The sequence below is a fragment of the Mustelus asterias genome, unplaced genomic scaffold, assembly GCF_964213995.1.
Source record: "Mustelus asterias unplaced genomic scaffold, sMusAst1.hap1.1 HAP1_SCAFFOLD_2490, whole genome shotgun sequence".
NCBI classification, from domain to species: Eukaryota; Metazoa; Chordata; class Chondrichthyes; order Carcharhiniformes; family Triakidae; genus Mustelus; species Mustelus asterias.
Window position 1 is genome coordinate 3,442 of NW_027592435.1, and position 24,040 is coordinate 27,481.

The 24,040-nt window shown below is 44.3% G+C and overlaps 1 long non-coding RNA gene across 2 annotated transcripts; it reads left to right on the plus strand.

Moving 5' to 3' along the window:
• The first annotated feature begins 382 nt into the window (after positions 1–382).
• On the plus strand, positions 383–23,779 carry LOC144489745 (uncharacterized). 2 transcript variants are annotated; one of them, XR_013497041.1, is made up of 4 exons: positions 383–1,205; positions 14,965–15,057; positions 18,758–18,829; positions 22,980–23,779. It is a non-coding gene; the product is annotated as an uncharacterized LOC144489745 (long non-coding RNA). The 2 variants fall into 2 exon arrangements; XR_013497042.1 differs by lacking the exons at positions 18,758–18,829; positions 22,980–23,779 and adding an exon at positions 17,257–18,747 and having other exon boundaries at positions 384–1,205.
• The last annotated feature ends 261 nt before the right edge of the window (positions 23,780–24,040 follow it).

The following is a 24,040-nucleotide window of genomic DNA, read 5'->3' on the forward strand; positions in this document are numbered from 1 at the left end:
GGAGCATCTGAAAGCTTGCTTTTGACTGCTGCTGCTGCTGCTGCTTCCTGGTATCCACATTGGCTGTGTGCAAACTGCACCCAGCTCCGAGACATAGAGAGTGAGTGGAGAAACTGGCCCCCAGCTCCTATGAATAGGTGGCCCACATCATAAAAAGTGGTGAGCGAATGTTCCAGAACCTCCTGACGTCTTGCTTCACCTGAAGAACCTGTTACTCCTCTCCTTCTGCGGGACTCGAGAGAGAGAGAGAGAGAGAGAGAGAGATTGAGAGACCGGGTCAGGTGGATTCAAGTGGAAACCCTCAAAGCTATAATTCACCTTCAGTGGGAGAGATCGGCACCAGGAAGTAGTTTGTTAAATCTGTTTCGAGGTAGCCCTGGGTCAATTCAGCGCTGCTGTTTTTGTTTTATTAAAAAAAAAGTAAACAGCTCTGAAGAGCCCCAAAGAGTTTGTGTAAGAGTGAGTAAAAAAAAAGCGGGTGTACTGAAACCTCAGTCTCCACAGCTGCCGCCCTCGAAAGCTATTCAAATGCAAATCCACAGGGTGTCTCCTTCGACTATCTAAGTGCCCTTTGAGGAAAGGTGCACCGAGAAGAACCAAAAGCTCAAACAGGCAGTGCTAACAAACATCCCCCCCCCCCTTTTAAATTCTGGCAGGAAGTGGTCAGCAAGCTGCAGTCGAGGATCTCCCTTTCAGCGGGCGTGCTTGACTCGAGAGATGAAGCGGCATTCCATTGACTTCTGCTCCCCCCGTCTCTCTCCACCTCTTTTCATCTTCTGAATTCTGAATTGCGAATGAAGAATCGGGGCTTCAGCACAAATGTGGGGAGAGAGAGCAGATAGTTAAATCAATCTCCGACTCTTCGACAGTTCGGTTCCTGTCGATGGGGAGACTGCATTCAACTAGTGATGGAGCCTCTGGTGCATAACTCGTGAGCCAGGAAGACCGATCTTAATCAGCTTTCACCACCACTAGTTTCTGTGCCCAGAGTGGATGCAGTGCAGACTCTTGAGTCTCTTAACAGTTTTCCCTACATTTAGGGAGGTTTTCTTTTATTTATTTAATTTATTTTTATTCAACACTTTTCTGTCAAAATGATGGAAGAAGTTTCAATAACAGTAGCCTACGATGCTCATGTCTTTAGTCAAATGGATGAAGAGGACACTTTGGCCAATATGGTCGCAACCACGAAGCCCAAGTCAATGGTAGGTCTTTGCAAATGCAGTTTTGGTCAATGACGCAGGGTGAGATCCAGATAAAATAGGGGTTATGAGTGCCGTCCTTCAGACAAAGCGTTAAGCTAGGGTGCAGTCTGTCACCTCTGGTGGTTGGGAAAGATTCCGTGCCACCATTTCGACGAAAAGTAGGGGAGTTCTCGTCAGTGTCCTGACCGATAGTTAAGCAGAGTATGAGGTTGTTTATCAGATTGCTGTTTGTGGGATCTTGGTGTGCACAAATTGATAACGTGGCCTAGGAAGTCCCTTATGGCAATTCTTTATAAATGGGCAGTAAATGCCAACTTTGTGCGTGATGGCTACAACCCAGAGACAAATTTGAAATAACTCTGTTATTGTTTCTATTATAAATAGGATCTCCCTCTCCCCTAAAGTATTGCAAAGTTCCCCTTTTAACTGAGTTAGTCGAGTGATAACCTGAGGTTACCAACAAGTCCTTGTGAAAGACCTACTGTTTATTTTCTCCCCTACAATGCATGGTATGCGTTCAATTATAACAGTTTAATCTTAAGCAGCTGAATTAGTCAGGTAGTAAACAGGTGACTTAATTCCTGTTACACTCTCCGCCCTTACTCCCAACAGCCACACCTGCCAGTCTCTGAATGTATTTTGAAAATAAAAACAACTGAATACACTGGGGGATTAATTTTTAACTTTCATGCTTCCTTCTTAACTTGAAGATGCTGGCAGGATCTAAGGTACAGTTCCATGGATCCCACCCTCCTCCTCTCCTGATGGTGCTGACACTCACCGGGGTACAGTTCCATGGACCCTACTCCTTTGACCAAGCTTTTTGTCACCTCTCCTAATATCTCCTTATGGCTTGGTGCTAAATTTAATTTGATTACAATCCTTTGAAACCCACTGGGATGTTTTACTGTGTTGATGGTGCTATATAAATGCAGGTTGTTGTTGTCTTGATGGTGCTGATTTCATGAAAGTTGGTCTCCTTATCTGAGGAAGGATGCTCTTGCTATAGAGGGAGCAAAGTTTTACCAGACTGATTTCTGGGATGGCAGGACTGATGTATGAGGAGCGATTGTGTCAGTTAGGATTATATTCGCTGAAGTTCAGAAGAATGAAGGGGGATCTCAGAACCTATAAAATTCTAACAGGACTAGACAAGGTAGATGCAGGAAGGATGTTCCTGATGGTGGAGGTGTCCAGATCCAGGGGTCATAGTTTAAGGATACAGAGTAAACTCTTTAGGACTGAGATGAGGAGAAATTTCTTCACCCAGAGAGTGGTGAGTCTCTACCACAGAATACAGTTGAGGCCAAAACAATTGTCTATTTTCAAGAAGAAGTTAGATATCGCTCTTGGGCGAATGGGATCAAAGGATATGGGGGTAAGGCAAGATCAGGCTATTGAGTTGGGTGATCAGCCATAATCATAATGAATGGCAGAGCAGGCTCGAAGGGCCGAATGGCCTATTTCTGCTCCTATTTTCTATGTTTCTATGGTTGTGAATCTTTGGAATTTGTGTCCCAGTGATTGAGTATATGCAAGGCTGATATCATAGAATCATAGAATACTACAGTGCAGAAGGAGGCCATTCGGCCCATCGAGTCTGCACCGACCACAATCCCACCCAGGCCCTATGTCCATAACCCCGTGCATTTACCCTAGCTAATCTCCCTGACACTAAGGGACAATTTACCATGGCCAATCCACCTAACCCGCACATTTTTGGACTGTGGGAGGAAACTGGAACACCCAGAGAAAATCGACGCAGACACGGGGAGAACATGCAAACTCCACACAGACAGTGACCCAAGCCAGGAATTGAACCCTGGCACTGTGAGGCAGCAGTGCTAACCACCGTGCCACCTCTATATCGATAGTTTTGACATCTGCAGGGACCTAAGGATTGAGGATAGGCCAGAGAGTGTAGTTGAAGTTAAAAATCAGCATTAATTGAATGGTGGAGCAGGCTCGGGAATGGCCGCCTCCTATTTGTTATGATGGCTGGCCCAGTACCATTATCCCATACCTGTAATGAGATAACTCCTCATTCTAAGTTGTGAAATTCCACATTCTGGTTCCCCTAGATTTAATACATCTTTCATTGTCCTGTCTCTCTTTATTAAGAAGATGTGCAAATTAAAAACATTTAAATATGATTCAAAGGAAAAGGACGAAAATGTCAGAAAAGATTTACCAAGGAGTAGGGACTAATTGGGAAAAAGCAGAATGCCAGGGTAGGTCTTTGGGCAACTGTGGAGATGAGGGAAAGAGGAGCCATTGCTGGAGATACTGTGGCCTTGACTGAACCCAGCGAGAGCAGTCTCGGGGAGCTCAGCAGTGAGAGAGAGGATGGAGTGGCCAACTGCATTGATCGCTGTAGAGAAACAGAGGAGGGATGGCATACCACAGTCCCAAAATGCTCTTCAACATTGAGTATGGTTGTCTCTCTATGGTGAAAATCCAATTAAAAGGCTTCGAACTACACAAATTTGGCCTAAATCAAGGACTTCAAATGGCCTCAACATTCCCACCACCTCGCACATAAATCATAGAGGTCTACAGCACAGAAAAGGCCCTTCAGCCCATCATGTCTGCATCAGTCAAAATCAACCACCTAGCTATTCTAATCCCATTTTTCAGCGTTTGGCCCATTGCTTTGTATGCCTTGGCATCACAAGTGCACATCTAAATACTTAAATGGCATGAGGGCCTCTGCCTCCTCCACCCTTTTCAGGCAGAGTTCCAGCCTCGAGGTGAAAAAGGTTTTCCTCAATCCCCTCCTGCCCCTTACCTTAAATCCGTGCCCCCCTGGCATTGATCCCTCCACTGTCTATGCCCCTCATAATTGTATACATCACCATGAAGTATGATGGACTTCAGCCTCAAACGTATTGCTTCCACCTCCAAACTCTGCTGTTGGCGGAGTGGCGCCAGCTGTGGGTCTTCTGCCCTCTTGTATGTGACTAAATGTTGTGTCCACTGCAGGAACTTGAGCATATAATCCAGGCTGCCCCTCGTGTGGGGTGGGTGTTGTGGGGATGCTGCAGTGTTGGATATGATGTCTCTTGAACACGGTCTGTCCCTCCAGTGGGTGTAAAAAAAAATCTCGCCACGATTCAAAGAACTGGGGTATTCTCCCTATAGCCCTGGCCAATAATTGCCCTCAACAAACGCCTCAAATATTTTATTATCTAAAACAAAAATTAAAATCTGAAATATATTAAACACACAAGTAGGTCATTATCACATTACTGTTTGTGGGAGGCTGTTGTTTGCACATTGGTTGCCACATTTCCTACATTACAACAGTGACTACCCTTCAAAAGTACTTCATTAACTCTGACATATTTGAGACATTGTGAGGTTATGAAAGAAGCTATCTAAATATATGTCTGTTCTTTGTGATAAGACAGAGAATGGATGCAGCATCTAAGCAGACTTGTATTCATTGTTCTATGGGACTGAGATGGGATATGCTATGGCGAAGTGTAATCACGAATTTCAGAAATTGTAGAAGATGCAATGGAAAAAAAAAGGTTTTGTAAGTGACTCCCAGTAATGAGTTGCTGAGTCATGCAGAGCGGGATCTGTGTCGAATGAATCCCAGGCAGTAAGATTGCTATAGTAAGCTTCAGTGCCCTTGGATTAAAGAGCAAAAAATCTGCTGAATGTTTGTGACTCGATTTACCTCATGCAACCCCTGCCTAGGCGCATACTGTGTGCGCGTTTAGGCCTTGGCAGGGGGTGAGGTGGAGGGAGCTTTGGGCAGTTTGAGGGCAGGCTAGGCCAGGCATTGTCTACAGGTTCACAAATTATTGATGACTTGGGCAAAATAATGGAAGGTGAGCAGTGCCTGGGGCAGAGGTGCCAGAGGAGAGGCATCTGGGATAGACCAAGATGGGGAGGGGTGACTGGGGCAATGATAGAAGGAAGTTGGGGAGGGGTTCCTGGGGCAGCGGCTGAGGGAGGTGGGGGTGGGGTGCCTGGGACAGTGGGGGAAGGGCACATGGAGTGGCTGAGGAGATAGCATCTGGACAGTGGCGGGCGGGCTGGCATTTGGGGGGTGGGGGGGGGATGGTGCTGAGAGGACTGGTGCAGTAGCTGTTAAAGGCACTGTATATGTTGTTGAATCCCACCGAAGTATATATGAATCTAAGTAGGGATCGTACATAGTCTATTTCATCACGTTAGTAGTAGAGGCAGGTACAATTTTGTCTTTTAAAAAGCATTTAGACAGTTACATGGGTATAGAGGGATATGGGTCAAATGCGGGCAATTGGGACTAGCTTAGTGGTTAAAAACTGGGCAGCACGGACAAGTTGGGCCGATGGGCCCGTTTCCATGCTGTAAACCTCTATGACTCTATGTTTGTGTCTTTCTCCTTGAATTGTTTCAAAACTCACTTGGTAACGGACTGGCACCTGCTAATTTATTCCACCCCCAGCTGAGGTTTAGCTCATTTAACACCAACAAGGGATCGAAACAGGAAAGTAAAGCTGAGTGGGTAACTGGGTTTCACAATGAACAGCACCCAGTGGTGATGGAGTCACTCAGCCTCTGCCCTGAATAGCTCAGTGGTGAGTCTTTAATTAGTGGCAGTGAGTTAACACTCCCTGGCTAGTATGTTTCTCTATCTCTGCATATGAATATGTGAAATGCCTTGCAACAAACAGCTTTTTGAATCATCTAAATCAGTGCTCTGTTTCAGACTGGGTGCTGGGAAAGGGAATATTGTGAATAGCTCCAAGGAATTGGGTTTGTTGGATGTTTATAAAGCATTACAAACACAGAGAAATGTGATCCATCTGGAATTGATTCCTTAAATCCTTGATGGATTTGATTGTGAGTGCATGTGTTGATGTGATGTATGTGTACGTATGCGTGTTCGTACATACATGTATATGCAGGCTCCTGTGTTTTTTAGCTAGGGGCTTAAGGGCAAAGTGCTAATGAGACACTGTTAAACCACTAAGATTAGATGCAGCATTAGTGATAATGGCACATCGTGAGAGGCTGGATATTCCCCATCAGTCATCTTGGAGAAAAGAGGTAAGAGGAATGTAGAACAATCATAATCAATAGAGAAATAGTACTCAACAAACTAATGGGATTAAAGGCAGGGCCTGATGGCCTACATTCTAGGTTATAAAGGAAGTGGCAGCAGAGATAGTGGATCCATTGGTTATAATCCAAAATTACCTGAATCCAGGAAAGGTTCCTGTGGATTATAAAAATGCTAATGTAACGCCCTTATTCAAAGAGGGAGGGAGGCAGAAAGTAGGAAACTGTAGACGAATTAGTTTAACATCTGTTGTTGGGAAATTGTTAGAATCCATTATAAAGGAAATAATATCAGGACATTTGGAAAGTCAAAACGCTATCCATCAGAGTCAGCATGGTTTTTTGATGAGTAAATCATGTTTGACTAATTTGCTGGAGTTCTTTTGAAGATGTAACAAGCGAAGTGGATAATGGGGATCCTGTTTGACAAGGTGTCACACAGATGGTTAATACAGCAAGGCGAAATCACATTGGGTTAGGAGTAATTTATTAGCTTGGATAGAAGACTGGCTAACTGACAGAAGGCAGAGAGTCGGGATAAATGGGTCTTTTTCTGGTGGCAAGATGTAACTGAGTGCCACAGGGTTCGGTCCTTGGGGTCCCAACTGAACAATCTGTATTATTGACTTGGTGTGGAGATGTGGAGATGCCGGCGTTGGACTGGGGTAAACACAGTAAGAAGTTTAACAACACCAGGTTAAAGTCCAACAGGTTTATTTGGTAGCAAAAGCCACACAAGCTTTCGAGGCTCTGAGCCCCTTCTTCAGGTGAGTGGGAATTCTGTTCACAAACAGAACTTATAAGACACAGACTCAATTTACATGAATAATGGTTGGAATGCGAATACTTACAACTAATCCAGTCTTTAAGAAACAAAACAATGGGAGTGGAGAGAGCATCAAGACAGGCTAAAAAGATGTGTATTGTCTCCAGACAAGACAGCCAGTGAAACTCTGCAGGTCCACGCAACTGTGGGAGTTACAAATAGTGTGACATAAATTCTGATTCTAGGATCGCATGATAAAGACTCAGGAGGAAAAAAGCAGAAATATTTATGTGCTTGATGCTCTCTCCACTCCCATTGTTTTGTTTCTTAAAGACTGGATTAGTTGTAAGTATTCGCATTCCAACCATTATTCATGTAAATTGAGTCTGTGTCTTATAAGTTCTGTTTGTGAACAGAATTCCCACTCACCTGAAGAAGGGGCTCAGAGCCTCGAAAGCTTGTGTGGCTTTTGCTACCAAATAAACCTGTTGGACTTTAACCTGGTGTTGTTAAACTTGTTATTGACTTGGGCACAGGGATGGAAGGTACTATAGCCAGATTTGCAGATGACGCTAAAATAGGTGAGGAGGAAATAAGAAATTTACAAAGGGATATAGATTGGTTAGCTAAGTGGGCCAAAATACAGCAAAGGAAGTCCAACACGAATAAGCGTGAGGTTATCCATTTTGGTTGGAAAAATGGAAAGTCAACTTATTAGCGAAATGGAGAAAGACTTCGGGGTGCTTCGGTGCAGAGGGATCTGGGTGCCCTTGTGAAGGAGTCGCAAAAAACTGGTATGCAGGTACAGCAGGTAATAAGGAAAGCAAATGGAAGTTTGACATTTATAGCTAAAGGAATTGAGTATAAAAGTAAGGAAGTGCTGCTGCAACTATACAAGGCATTGGTGAGACCGTGCCTGGAATACTGTGTACAGCTTTGGTCCCCTTACTTGAGGATGGATGTAGTGGCATTAGAGGCAGTTCCAAGGAAGTTCACTAGATTGATTTCAGGGATGAGGGGTTTGCCTTTATAAAGAGAGATTGAACAGGCTAGGCCTTTATTCACAAGTTCAAAAGAATGAGAGATCTAATTGAAGTATATAGATGATAAAAGATATTGACAGGATAGACGTAGAAAGGGTGCCCCCTCTTTTGGGGCAACCTAGAACAAGAGACTATAGTTTTAGGACAAGGGGTAGTAGATTTGAAACAGAGATGAGGAGAAATTACTTCTCTCAAAGGGTTGTGAGTCTGTGGAATTTATTACCCCAGAATGCGGTGGATGCCGGGACATTGAGTAAATTTAAGGAGGAGATAGACATTTTTAATTAGTAATGGGTTGAAGGGTTATGGAGAACAGGTAGGAAAGTGGAGTTGAGGCCGAGCCAGGATCAGCCATGGTCACGTTGAACAGAGGAGCAGGTTTGAGGGGCTGAATTGCCTACTCCTAGTTCTTATGTTCTAAAGAAAGACAAATGTTTATCTTGTGCCTTTCAGCCAATGAAAGTGTTGTCACTTTGTTTTGTAGGCAAACCTAATAGCAAGTTTGTACATGATGATGATTAGATAGAGGTTTTACCACTGTTCTAGCTCCCAACTAAGTCCAGTGCATGAAGCTGTAATGGGACAGATATGACTACATTTTCCAAGAGAAAGTGATATCTTCAAAGTTTTCCTCCCTCAATCATGTCCATTAACCATCTTCCCATCACTAGTGATTTCAATCTTCAACTCTGGGTAGAAAAAGGGGACATTTCAGCCGAGGAGCTGGGGTGGGGGTGTGAATGGAGTTGATGGGACCAAGTAAAGGACTGTGTCCATCACATCATTCCATATGTAAGGTTCTTTCATTATAGGCTTCCTCCTTGGGCCTGTCGTTGGTGTGTGTGCTGTTCCTTCAAAGACCCACCCTGCTCCCGGGCAAACCTTGCTGCTCCTTGGCACGCATACAGACACTCCCAGCCATGCACACCTGCATGTGCGCACACATATATGCACAGCCGCTCACACGCTTACACATACATCCATGCACACCCGCTCGTGCGTGCGCACACGCCTACACACAGCTGTGCACTCCCGCTTGCTCGTGTGTGCACGCGCGCGCACACAAGCACACAGCCATAAACACTCACTCTTGAGTGCACACACTGCCATGCACACATCCTCACATGCACAAACATACATACACAGCCATGCACATTTGCTCTCACACACGTACATCCACACGTGCACACCTGCTCACATGCGCGCACATACATACCCTCACCTGTGCACATCCGCTCGCATGCACATACGTACACACCCATACTCTCTCGCACATGTACGCAATGAGGTATGCACACCCTCTCATGCATGCACGTGCACACATCCGCTTGTGCATGTGCACACATACATACACAGCTGTGTATTCCCGCTCTCTCGCACATACAAAGGTGCACACAGCCGTGCACACCCGCCCTTGTGTGCACACGTACACATAAACACACAGCCATGCACAAGCATACATACACAGCCATGCACACATGTATACGTACGTAGCCATGCTTACGTGCATACATACACACAGCCGTGTACAACTGTTCGTGCATCTAAGCCGTGCACACTTGCTCACATGGCAATACGCATACATGTGCACACATACAGACCCCCACATCTGTGCTCACCCACTCTCGCACATACACAGCAGTGCGCACCCACTCATACATGTATATACACATACATACACAGCTGTGCACACTTGCTCACGTGCACACATACGTATTTCCATCGCCAAGCACATCTGCTCAGACATTGTGTGTATATATATATATATATATACACACACACATACATAGCTGTGCTCACATATACATAGCTGTGCTCACATGCACACATACACATATATAGCCGTGCATACCCACGCGCAAATATGTATATACCCCCACGCACATGCACTCGTGCTCTTGCGCACACAACTCCTCACCCCTTCCTGAACAGACATTCACATAAAACCCCCCTCCCGGCCACTCTCAATTCCATCTCCTTAAAGACCCCCTTTCAAGCTTGCCGGGACATCCTCATCCTTAGTTCTGTGGCCCTAAAGCCTCCCCCCCCCCCCCCCCCCCCCCCGCCCCAGGACATGCCCGAACTCCCCCAAAGAGCTGAGTGGAAATCGCTGGCTCATTTCACACCTGGGTAATATTTACATTGCCCCCTGCCCCCCCCCCCCCAAACCCAGTAATATCGCCCCTCTCCTGGTCAGCACCACTAGCTTGGGGATCAAAGCTGCACCCTTAGTCTGAGAATCCTGTTAGGGGAGGGGATCGTACAAATTCTTGCTGTTTTTATTGTTATTGAAGCTAACCCCAATGACCTGGTTGCTGTGATTGACTAATTATCCCCTTGCATGGTTAAGGATATTTTCCCACAAGCATTTTGGAGTGGAGCTCTTTTAAGGTTAAGGAAAGTTAAGGTTGGGTCAGCCACAAATGAGGTTTCATGTCCACTATCTTTCTCCTTGACTGAAAGAAAAAGCTGCTGCTTTTTTGCTATTACAGCTGAATATTACAGCTCCAATGTACAAAGGTCACAGCATGGTTCTCTTTCTGAAACTAGTTACTCATGTGTTTATTTTCAATAGTTAGTAGAAAGCCAGGTGCAGCCAGAGACTGTTGCAATAACTGGAACTGGCCAATACAGTTGAACGTTACCACTGGGAGGACAGAGAATTGCAACACAAGGCATGGCTGTTGGGTACAAATGGGCCCACCCCTTTAATCCGAGGTCAGCCCACTTCACCCCTTATCATATGCCTCAATCTTATCTCTGTCAATGTTAACTGTGGCTCAGCTGGTAGCACTGAGTCAGAAGGTTGTAGGTTTGAGTGCCACTCCAGAAACATGAACACAGAATCTGGGCTGACACTTCCAGTTCAGTTTAGAGGGAGTGCTGCATGCACACTTGGGGATGCTAGCTCTCGGTTAAGGCATTGAACCAGGCTTATCCAACTTTGGCCACGTTTCTCACTCGAGTAGGTGAGAAAACTTTGGAAAGATAAGGTTTGGTGCAGCGTTAGACATGATTTTTTAAAAAAAAAGTTGAGGTAGGAAGAAAAGCAACAATTGAAGCAATAAATTGATAATCAAAATAAAATTAATAAAGATGATCATTAGTGCGTGTGCACATGTCTCTCCCTCCTCGTCCCCGAGTGCTCACTCACTGTTGCCCAACACACCCAGCTCCTTCAGAATCTGACCTATACTTTACCTGACCTGCGGAGCAAGTGTTCAGAGAGGCATGGTGGGCAGGATTGTGACCTGCAGGCAGTAGGTTGGACAACCATACATTAAGCCATGCTGACCTGGATGGATATAAAAGATCCAGCATTGAAGAAGAGCAGGGGAGCTCTCCTCAGATGCTTGATCAACATTTATCTCGCGATACATTTCACAGAAATCGAATTACCAGCTCATTAACACACTGCAGTTTGTGGGATCTCGCTGTGCACAACTTGCCACTTGGCATCTCCTGCATTACAACAGTGAGTACATTTCAAAAAGTACTTCTTTGTTGCAAAATGCTTTAAAGCCATCCGCTGGTCATGAGAGGCACTGTAGAAAGTCTGTTCCTCTGTCTTTCCTTCACAGGCATGTCTCACACTTAACCTTACACTGACCGCTTCCCAGGTCATTTTATCCCACAATTCTATCATACTTCAATAAGTTATTATTTATTCCTCACATTATAGCTTTGAAATCAGAAACAGAAAGTACAAGAAACACTCAGCAGCTCAATCCGTCTATTCCAAGAAGCTGATAGTTAGGGTCAGGAGACCCTCCGAAAGGGGTGAATTATTCTGCATGGGCGGCACGGTGGCACAGTGGTTAGCACAACTGCCTCACAGCGCCAGGGACCCGGGTTCGATTCCCGGCTTGGGTCACTGTCTGTGTGGAGTTTGCACATTCTTCCTGTGTCTGCGTGGGTTTCCTCCGGGTGCTCCGATTTCCTTCGTTGGTTAGGTTAGGTTGGTTGGTCATGCTAAAATTGCTCCTTAGTGTCAAGGGGACAAACTAGGGTAAATGCATAGGGTTATGGGGATAGGGCCTGGGTGGGATGGTCGATGCAGACTCGATGGGCCAAATGGCGGCCTCCTGCACGTAGGGATGCTGTGATTCTACTCTCTTGAGGAGTTGAATGGCTGGAGTGATGCTTCTCGTGAGATAATTGAAGGCTCAAAGAGAGGAATTGAAGACATTTACAATACACAAAGTATATGAATGACTGAGGCTGTGAGGTAGGTAGAGTTGCAAGCCCACACCCCAGGAGCCCAGGGAGGGAAGGTAAAGCAGGTGAAGACCTCCCTGCCAACCACTTAGGAGGAGGGTGTAGACTAGAGAAAGGGTTGGTCAAAAGGTTGGAGTCCTCTGTTGGAACTCGAAGGGCTAACTCCACTCTTTTCCACCAATAGACGGGTCTGCTGAGTGCTTCCAGAACTTTCTGCCATTTTATGCTTTTTGTTTTTCGTTTTTATCTAGTGTTCCATAGTGTTTGGATCATTTCCCTCTATCAATTCTTGGAATGTTTTTCAAAATTTCTTTTTGACCACCTCAAAATCTCTTAACCAAAGGAAACGATCCCAACTTCCTAAATCTTTCTGCCAGAAATATCTCTCTTCACTCCTGCACGCTCTGAAAGGCAATAATTAATTAATTTAGCAGAATTCTTTAAGGACATTACAAGCACAGTGGACAACGGGGAACTGGTGGATGTGGTGTATCTGGATTTCCAGAAGGCATTTGACAAGGTGGTGCACAAAAGACTGTTGCATAAGATAAAGGTGCATGGCTTTACGGATAATGTAATAGCATGGACAGAGGATTGGTTAACTAACAGAACGCAAAGAGTTGGGGGAAATGGGTGTTTTTCTGGTTGGCGATCAGTGACTAGTGGTGTGCCTTCGGGATCAGTATTGGGGCCACAATTGTTTACAATTTACATAGATGATTTAGAGTTGGGGACCGAGTGTAGTGTGTCAAAGTTCGCAGATGACACTAAGGTGGTCCTCTGCACATCACTAAGGTGATAGAGCAAAGTGTGCAGAGGACACTGAAGGTCTGAAAACGGATATAGATAGTCTAAGTGAATGGGTAAGGGTCTGACAGATGGAGTACAATGTTGGTAAATGTGTGGTCAGCCATTTTGGTAGGAATAACAGCAAAATGGATTATTATTTAAATGGTAAAAAACTGCAGCATGCTGCTGTGCAGAGGGACCTGGGTGTCCTTGTGCAAGAATCACAAAAAGTTGGTTTGCAGTACAGCAGGTAATTAAGGCGGCAAATTGTATTTTGTCCTTCATTGCGAGAGGGATAAAGTCTAAAAACAGGGAGGTTATGTTGCATCCGTATAAGGTGCTGGTGAGGCCACACCTGGAGTACTGTGTACAGTTTTGGTCTCCTTACTTGAGAAAGGATATACTGGCACTGGAGGGGATGCAGAGGAGATTCACTAGGTTGATTCCGGAGTTGAGAGGGTTGGCTTATGAGGAGAGACTAAATAAACTATACTCATTGGAATTTAGAAGAATGAGGGGGGATCTTATAGAAACATATAAAATTATGAAGGAAATAGAAGCAGGGAGGTTGTTTCCACTGGCGGGTGAAACCAGAACTCGGGCACAGCCTCAAAATAAGGGGGAGCAAATTTAGGACTGTGTTGAGGAGGTTGTGAATCTGTGGAATTCCCTGCCCAGTGAAGCAGTTGGGGCTACCTCGTTGAATGTTTTTAAGGCAAAGGTAGATAGATTTTTGAATAGTAAAGGAATTAAGGGTAATGGTGAGCGGGCGGGTAAGCGGAGCTGAGTCCACAAAAAGATCAGACATTATCTTATTGAATGGCGGAGCAGGCTTGAGGGGGCCAGATGGCCTACTCTTGCTCTTGGTTCTTATGTTCTTATTAATCTTCTAATGACCATAGCTGCGCACAGTGCACCAGATTGGTGCCTTATATAGAAAAATACAATCCCCATATCTTACCATGCTGCATCTAAATGGGTTAAATTGAGAGGACCAGTTACATCTTGTATTTACTTGACTCAGGGGGGACAGTGGCATAGTGGTATGTCACTAGACTAGTAATCCAGAGGCCCAGGGTAATGCTCTGGGGACCCGGGTTCAACTCTGGAATTAAAAGTCTAATGGTGACCATGAAATCATTGTCGATTGTTATAAAAACCCATCTGGTTCACTGATGTCCTTTAGGGAAGGAAATCTGCCGTCCTTGCCTGCTCTGGCCTACATGTGATTGATTCTCAAATGCCCTTTGAAATGGAGGGCCGTTAGGGATGGGCACTAATTGCTGTAAAATGAATTTAAAATTTATTAGAAGATTAGCTCTACGGGTTACAAAACTTTAGTGGGTAGATGGAGTTAAAATACAGAATAGCTGTGATCTAATTGAACATTGGAACAGGATTGAGGGGCTGAATGGCCTGCAGCCATTCCTATGTTTGTTTACTGCTAAGAAGAGATCTGCCCTTCTCACTGTGGATGAGAAAGCTCCCTCACTGTTGTCTATGGCCTGCGATGGATGGCCCTCTCCCCACTCACATTGTCTGTACCTTTAAGACTTGGTTACCTGTAAAGACTTGCATTCCAACCATTATCTTATAAATTGAGTTTGTGTCTGTATATGCCCTATTTGTGAACACACGTCCTCACTCACCTGCTGAAGGAGCAGCGCTCCAAAAGCTTGTGCTGCCAAATAAACCTGTTGGACTTTAACCTGGCGTTGTGAGACTTCTTACTGTGATGGATGGGACAGACCGAATCGGGCTAGCAGCATCCTGCAGTAACAGTGACACCTGCAGGCTGAGCTTGGCATAGACATTCTCCAGAAGTGGAGACATCGAGTGTTGTTCAGTTTCCACTAACAGCCCTTTCTCCTTCCAATCTCTCCAGGTGCCAACAAAGAAACTGAAAAAATATGAGAAGGAATACCAAACGATGAGGGAGCAGCAAGCACAGCAGGAAGATCCAATCGACAGATATAAGGTAGGGGAAGACCCCTGTCAGAGTGAGGCTTCACAAAACCGTCGGGCCAAGATGACGGTGCTGCCAGATGTGAGGGGCTTGGAGTCGCAGACCCCAGTGACCACATTGACAAAGTTTATGCGCCTGGACTTTGTGTAATACAGATCACACTCTCTTCTCTCAGGTGAAAGTGTGAGAGGTTGTGGGCAAGGAGCTGTGCGGGAACGTGGTGAAGGATAGAATGTTGGCCTGCCAGATCTGACATTGCCCTCTGAACTGGGGTAGAGTCTGCAGCCCTTAAACAAGCAGAGGGAAAATATAAAGCCCCGGCCTAGTTTCATTCACCCTAATGAGGCTGTAGAGTAATTTCCCAAATGGTCATACTCCCCCCCGCCCCCCCCCCCCCCCCCAAATTGGCTTGGACACCTCTCCCAGGAGGTCACATGGCCAGTCTGTATATTGTGATGCACAATATCAGAGATTGTGATGCCGATGGCACCCCATCAACATCCTGTATCCACATCCTCTTTGATCCTCAGTAGGTGAGCAAGTGGTGTTTTGGATAGCTGTTACAGTGTGGGCTATTCACTTGCTAGCACCAGAACACACACACACTGTGCAGAAATCCCGGCGACTAGATCATATGGACCGTGACAGCTATATCACCTGACCCAGAATCCAAGCACTGGGTGTAAATTTCAAATGCTATCTGGGGAAGGGTTGTTTCAGTGGGTGAGTGGCCAGTCGATGGAACAGACTTCCTGGAGGGAAGCAGACGTTATTGATTTATTCAAATGTAGATGAGTTTTCTTTCAGAAGGTCATTTTGTGAAAATGCTGGGGGGGGGGGGGGGGGGGGGGGGCCTTTTGGTTCCCAAGTCTCTCCACCACAGGGGGTTTTCTTCACCTCGGTCTGTTGTAGACTAATCGATTTAGAGGCTGATGCCATGATCCTTCAACAATTCCCCCATTCCTGTATCATGCACCCACCGGTGGAGGCAAATTAGAGGGGGCTTGGCCTCTGCTTGTCTGCTAATCCCTAAGTCACTGTCCTGCTCTCAGGATAACAGCACCAACCTTCAGGAATGATCAGGAAAGTTAGTGTGGATCTCCCGAGCAGCTTCACTGGAGGATGGACAGAACATCTCTGCCTTTCACTCTGATTTTCCATGATAGTTACTGAGGCTGGTTAGGAGGTAATTCACCCTCTGGAAGCGCCCTGCTCCAGAATTCAGTTTGCACTTCATGGCAACTCCCCCTCATGTCCTAACTAGGGAGTCATTGGACATTTACATTTTTCCCGTAAGCATGCGTCAACTTGCATAAAGTAAAAGAAAAAAGGACTGTATTCCTAAACCACCATCTTATAGTCTCTGGAGCACTTTACAATGAATTAAGTACTTTCTGAAGCGCAGTCACTAATTTGGGGAACACAGCAGCTAATTTATCAGAAGATAATCCATTTTAGAGAATTTAGAATCATCAGGTTTGGCAGCATCAAAGGAGAGGGGAAACAGAGTTAATGTTTCCTGTTGAAAGGTCACTGGTCCACAGATGGTGCCTGATCTGGTGAATAGTCGCAGCATTTTCTGCCTTTATTTCACACCTGTAGTATTTTGCATTTGTATCTATGTTAATCACATTGGTTATAAGAGAAGTAATTGGCCAGGACACTGGAGCAAACTGCCCTATTCTTGAGAGATCCCAGAGCACTGTCTTTACACCTGCCTGAGATGGTTCAGCATTTCGCCCAGCACCATCGACTGTGTCAGCCTAGATGTAGTGCTCCAGTCTCTGGAGTGGGGTTTCACACCTCCTGACTCCCAGAAGGTGCTGCCCTCCAAGCCAAGGTTGTCACTGGTGGATCTTGCTGAATGGTTAGAAATCGGAGGGAATGAATACGTTTTCATTTGCTCTTGGGATGTGAGAGTCACTGGCAAGATCAACATTTATTGCCTATCCCTAATTCTCCTCCCAAAAACAAATAGTCACAGAAGTATTTATTCCCTTTTTAATGTATCTGAGGTTCAAGTCTATTTGTGATTTCTAAACTTACTGTGGAAGCAATGAGCATGACACAGTCCCTGTTACATCCTTGGTGGTTGATTTAGCTTTCTTTGTGAAAGCCAGTTGGGATTTTTTAATGGCACTGTTTCTTCCACACTCTCCCACCTCTCAGCCTGGTCTGGTTAATTCTTCCCATTTCCTTCTCTTCTTTCAGTTCATTTCATTTCAGTAAAGGCTCTGATACTTCATGGATGTGTCCTTGAAACCGCCTTCCACTCAAAGAAATTGAGAAGCTCCCACCAGTTAAGTAGGAGGAAGCCTAATGTTAGCAGCAAGCCTGGACTGTGAGCATCCGTTTCTTGTTCAAAGGATTCCTTGTAATCTATCAGCATGCATCCTGGCCTGAGGCATTGGAAGGAAGTACCCAGGGTTTGTGTCAACATGGTGCAAAAAAGCCTCAGATTTGAAGCTTCAATGTTTGTGTTGAATGTACATTTTCACCTCTTTGCTGTCCCTCAACCGTCAATGAAGAAAGACTCTTGTTTGGATAGCCTTTATCACATGACAATATTGAAAAGTATTTTGGTGGAGTTTGCCAGGACAAGTTTGTAAGGTCCCACAAACAGCGGATGGATGATTGGACAAATTTATTTTTATATGGCATTGGCTGAATGTTGGCCAGGACATGAGGGAGAACTCATTTTATTTGGAATGGGAATTCGTATCTGCCTGAGAAGGCAGGTGGAGCCTCAGTTTATCATCTCACGTGGAAGTCTGTGTCAGCCTGGATTTACACGCTTTAGTCTCTGAAATGAGGCATGCTCCCATGACCATCTGACTTGGAGGCGAGAGTGATCCACTGAGCCACGGCCAGCAACAGTGTAAACTGGATCCTCTCTTCTCTGGTCGAAGAGCTCCATCCCACTTGTTAAGTCAGGATTTCACCCTTTCACACACTGACAGACCGGAGGGGCACTTCTAGCATGCTCAGATTTTCCCTTTGCCTCTAACCATTTATTCTGTGGGACAGCTTTACCCTGCTATTGCAGATGATGATGTCATTTCTTAGCCCCTCCCCCATCAGAACCTGTCGGGGAAACTGGGACATGGAGTGAATCATTCCAGAGGTTAAATTTTGCCTGATAGTTCCTGTGTTAACAGCAACTCAATTTAGAAACTACTTTGTAGTTAATTTTTTTTTCATTTATTCTGTCATGGGATGTGGGTGTCGTTAATCCCTTGAACTGCTCAGCCATTTCAGAGGGCAGTTAAGATTCAACCACATTGCTGTGGGTCTGGAGTCACATGTAGGCCAGACCGGGTAAGGACGGCAGATTTCATAGTCAGAATTTTATAGCACAGAAAGAGGCCAATCGGGTCTGCTCCACCATTCAACCGTGGCTGATAAGTTTCCCAATCCCATTCTTCAGCCTTTTCCCCGTAACCTTTGATCGCCTTGCCAATCAAGAACCTATCGGTTTCTGTCTTAAATATACTCAATGACCTGGCCTCCACGGCCTTCTTTGGCAAATAATTCCATAGATTCACCACTCTCTGGCTGAAGAAATTCCTCATCTTGGTTCTAAAGGGTCGTCCCTTTACTCTGAGGCTCTGCCCTTGGATCCTAGTCTCTCCTACTAATGGAAACATCCTCCCTTTGGCCCATCGTGTCTGTGTTTGCCATCTATTTTCATGTATCCTTGTCCTCTGTTCAGTTTAGGGTGGCATGGTGGCACAGTGGTTAGCACTTCACTGAACCAGGAACCCGGGTTCGATTCCAGCCTTGGGTAACTGTCAATTTGCACATTCTCCTTTGCATGCTTGCACGTCTGTGTGGGTTTCCTCCCACAGTCCAAAGATTTGCAGGTTAGGTGGATTGGCCATGCTAAATTGTCCCTTAGTGTCCAAAAGATGCGTAGATTGGATCGGATAGCCATGGTAAATACGTGGGGGTTACAGGATTAGGGCAGTGAGGAGGGCCTGGTTGGGATACTTTTTCGGAGAGCTGGTGCAGACTTGATGGGCCAAATGGCCTCTTTCTGCATTGTAGGGATTCTGTGGTTTTATTCCACTCCCATTTTCCAGCATTTGGTCCGTAGCCTTTTATGTTCTGGTGTTTCAAATGCTTATTTCAATGTTGTGAGGTTCCTGCCTTTGCCACCCTTTCTGGCAGTGAGTTCCAGATTCCCACCACCCTCTGGGTGAAAAGGTTGTTCCTCAAATCCCCTATAAATCTCCCGCCCCTGAAGTTAAATCTACTTCCTTCCCAAAAGAACAGATGGGTTTTTAACCAATCCACAATGGTTTCATGGTCACCATGACTGAGACGAGCTTTTAATTCCAGATTTATGAATTGAATTTCAATTCCAACAGCTGCCATGGTGGGATTTGAACCCATGAGCATTAGCCTGGGTTTTCGGACTGCTAGTCGGGTACCATTACCACTACACCACCATTTTATACGTTCAATTTTCCTGTTTTCTCTCTGAACAGATCCCTATTTCTTCTCTCTCCCGACCTGTTTAAGTTAAGTTATAATTTGATCACTATTTGAATGCAGCATTTAGTTTACCATCAATCACTGAATTCTAATTACTGCATCAAAATATTTTTCCTGATTTCCTTTATGTATCTCGTGTTTGACTTGAGATTCTATCTTTTGCCAGCAGTGGAAGTAAACCTATGTTTACCACATCTATTATTGAATCATTTTAGAATATCAAATTCTCTCTCCCTCAAGAGAGTTGTTCTAACCTTTCCGAATAACTTAGAACCCCCCCTCCCCCCCCATCCCTGTATCATCCTGCGTCGCACTTGCGAGGCCACCCCCTACCACCAGATGGAGGAACCCATAACTGTGCATCCAGATGTGACCTAACCATTGTTTTGTCACTTTGCCACAACCACCACTCCCCCATCCAATATTAAATCCAAAACCCCACCAGCCTCTCCAATGCCTTTTTTGACTTTCTTCCCACATTTCAGGATTTGTCATTTTGAATTCTTCCTCACCCTCCCTCATCATTCCCTTAATGTATTACTTCATTTCTAATGAATTTTAACTGCATCTGTCACTTGTCTGCTCAAAGCTCCGAGACCCACTATTCTTAGTTTGGTGGCAAGCTCAATGGCCATCCATCCATCATGTCTTTGGTCATCTGTCATGTGTTTGTAGATAAAAAAATTTTTTTATATGAATGCTAATCCAAAGGGAGCCCCATGATTCAGTCTTCTGACAAGCAGATACAGTAATGTCGTGTTACTGGACTGGGCATACAGTGCAGATAACCACGAGTTGTCATATTGTCTTAACAACTGGTTCACTGCTGTCTTTTGAGGAAAGGAAATCTGCCGTCCTCACCCAGCCACAGCCTGTGTGTGACTCCAGTCCCTCAGCAATGTGGTTGTTGCATACAACCCGTGATGTGGCTAAGCAAGGCACTCGGTCAGTATAACTAGAGATGGGCAATACATTTCAGGGCTTGTCACTGACATCTGATTCCTGAGAGAGAATAAAAATGAATCGCTCATTTGGTGCAGTCCTTTGCCTGTCTTCCAGTTTGCCTCGGCAGTAATTCTTGCAATCGAATTTATTATACCACATGGCAATATATGAAATGTTTTTATTTTGAACTAGAAAGTCTCATTTATCTGTGACCCCACACGCCTTTCCTCGTGATCTTGCTTCATCACTGACCGGTCTGAGAGCTCTCTGAAGGTTGGGTCTATCCTGCTGCCTGTCCTCCTTGCACACCTATCACTAAAATCCTATAAAGATGGAAAGGGGTCTGACAAAAGAACTGACATCAAAGTTGCGATGGTCTTTTTTAAAAAAGTGTTTATTTTAAAACCGCTTTCTCAAGTAAATAATGACGGAAAGATGGGGGTTCAGAATTCACCTCAACAGTGTAACCATTCTATAACAGAACAGCTATTTCACTCATTCTCCTTGACAACAGTGTAACCATTCTATAACAGGACAGCTATTTCACTCATTCTCAACGACAACAGTGTAACCATTCTATAACAGGACAGCTATTTCACTCATTCTCCTCGACAACAGTGTAACCATTCTATAACAGGACAGCTATTTCACTCATTCTCCTCGACAACAGTGTAACCATTCTATAACAGGACAGCTATTTCACTCATTCTCCTCGACAACAGTGTAACCATTCTATAACAGGACAGCTATTTCACTCATTCTCCTTGACAACAGTGTAACCATTCTATAACAGGACAGCTATTTCACTCATTCTCCTCGACAACAGTGTAACCATTCTATAACAGGACAGCTATTTCACTCCTCCTCCTCGACAACAGTGTAACCATTCTATAACAGGACAGCTATTTCACTCCTTCTAGACAACAGTGTAACCATTCTATAACAGGACAGCTATTTCACTCCTTCTCGACAACAGTGTAACCATTCTATAACAGAACAGCTATTTCACTCCTCCTCGACAACAGTGTAACCATTCTATAACAGGACAGCTATTTCACTCATTCTCCTTGACAACAGTGTAACCATTCTATAACAGGACAGCTATTTCACTCATTCTCCTTGACAACAGTGTAACCATTCTATAACAGGACAGCTATTTCACTCATTCTCCTTGACAACAGTGTAACCATTCTATAACAGGACAGCTATTTCACTCCTTCTCGACAACAGTGTAACCATTCTATAACAGAACAGCTATTTCATTCCTCCTCGACAACAGTGTAACCATTCTATAACAGGACAGCTATTTCACTCCTTCTCGACAACAGTGTAACCATTCTATAACAGAACAGCTATTTCATTCCTCCTCGACAACAGTGTAACCATTCTATAACAGGACAGCTATTTCACTCATTCTCCTTGACAACAGTGTAACCATTCTATAACAGGACAGCTATTTCACTCCTTCTCGACAACAGTGTAACCATTCTATAACAGGACAGCTATTTCACTCATTCTAGACAACAGTGTAACCATTCTATAACAGGACAGCTATTTCACTCCTTCTCGACAACAGTGTAACCATTCTATAACAGAACAGCTATTTCACTCATTCTCCTTGACAACAGTGTAACCATTCTATAACAGGACAGCTATTTCACTCATTCTCCTTGACAACAGTGTAACCATTCTATAACAGGACAGCTATTTCACTCCTCCTCGACAACAGTGTAACCATTCTATAACAGAACAGCTATTTCACTCCTCCTCCTCGACAACAGTGTAACCATTCTATAACAGGACAGCTATTTCACTCATTCTCCTTGACAACAGTGTAACCATTCTATAACAGGACAGCTATTTCACTCATTCTCCTCGACAACAGTGTAACCATTCTATAACAGGACAGCTATTTCACTCATTCTCCTCGACAACAGTGTAACCATTCTATAACAGGACAGCTATTTCACTCATTCTCCTCGACAACAGTGTAACCATTCTATAACAGGACAGCTATTTCACTCATTCTCCTCGACAACAGTGTAACCATTCTATAACAGGACAGCTATTTCACTCATTCTAGACAACAGTGTAACCATTCTATAACAGGACAGCTATTTCACTCATTCTAGACAATAGTGTAACCATTCTATAACAGGACAGCTATTTCACTCTCCTTGAACAGTCTGGATATACTCTTGATTCCACAAGAATCTGGTTCAGCCTGCGAGCGAGAGCCAGAATACCAATCATAAATGATGCTCCAGAACATTTATGGTGTCAGTACGTCTGAATGAAAGGTTCAGCTTCGGTCTTGATTTTCTTTGCAGACTGCATAACGTTCAATAAGTGATGTTGTGTCCATTGTGGTCCACACAGACTAAACCAATCCCTCGCATGCCCTCTTGTGAATCTTTTTCAGAACGCTCTGTTCTGTTTTTTTACTCATTTCCATCTTCTACAATTACCCCTGTTCTTTCACTCCAATCCAGTCCCACAGGAATCAACAGTCCAGCCAAAAGAACTGGACTTAAATGCCCCACAGTGTGTGAAGTGAGGATATGGTTTTATAGCTTAGGTTCCTATCTCTGGATCAGAAATCACTGCAATCAACACAAAGAGGTGCATGTTTACCAATCAGAACATCATCCTTTTTGGGTAATTATTATTGCACTTGAAAACCTGAGAGTAACTCCCATATCTGAAATATTCCCAGCCTGTCACAGAACACTGGTGTCAAAATTGATTCTCAGGAACCACACCTGTATTATGAGCCTGTTGTAATTACTTTGTTAGAATTCATATATTAGCTACTTTATTTCTCACAATTGAACTGAATTTATTGATGCAGAAAGCCTCTTGACGTTTAAAAAGGAATTGTCTTCGTGAAAGTGTCTGGCAGACGTTTTAATATTGATTAATGACATTGATGCATTTGTCATTGCATCAAATGTCCATCTTGGTCGGGATTATTTAACACTGTGTTCCTAGCTTCTACTGAAGCCACGGCATGTCCCTTGCTGCTGATGTTTCGATAATACACAGCTCTTTGCTGTCTCTCTCCATTTGAAATTAAGCAGTTTTGCAAACACATTTTGCTGAGGACAATGCAGCTTGAACAGTTTGACCCAGCAGTGGGTATTTATTGAGTTCCCATATAACTATCAGCTAACTTTAAAAAAAACAATGCATTTTTTCATAGCCATGTTGAAACTGGACTGGAGCCAAGTTCTTGTATTTTAAAGTTATTTTTGTGGAATGCTCATTTGTAATAAAATTTATCTGTAACATTTTATAGCTCATTAGTTGTGTTTATCAGTGAGCTACGTTAAAATAATGATAGTTAAGACAACCAGGCATTCATATATTGCCCAGTTGTTGAGTTAGAGTGGATCAGAGCTATTCAAAAAGGGAGGTAGAGAGAAAACGGGGAACTATAGATCAGTGAGCCTAATGTCAGTACTGGGGAAGTTGCTCGAGCCCATTATCGAGGATTTCATAACTCAGCATTTGGAAAGCAGTGGTATAATCGGACAAAGTCAGCATGGATTTA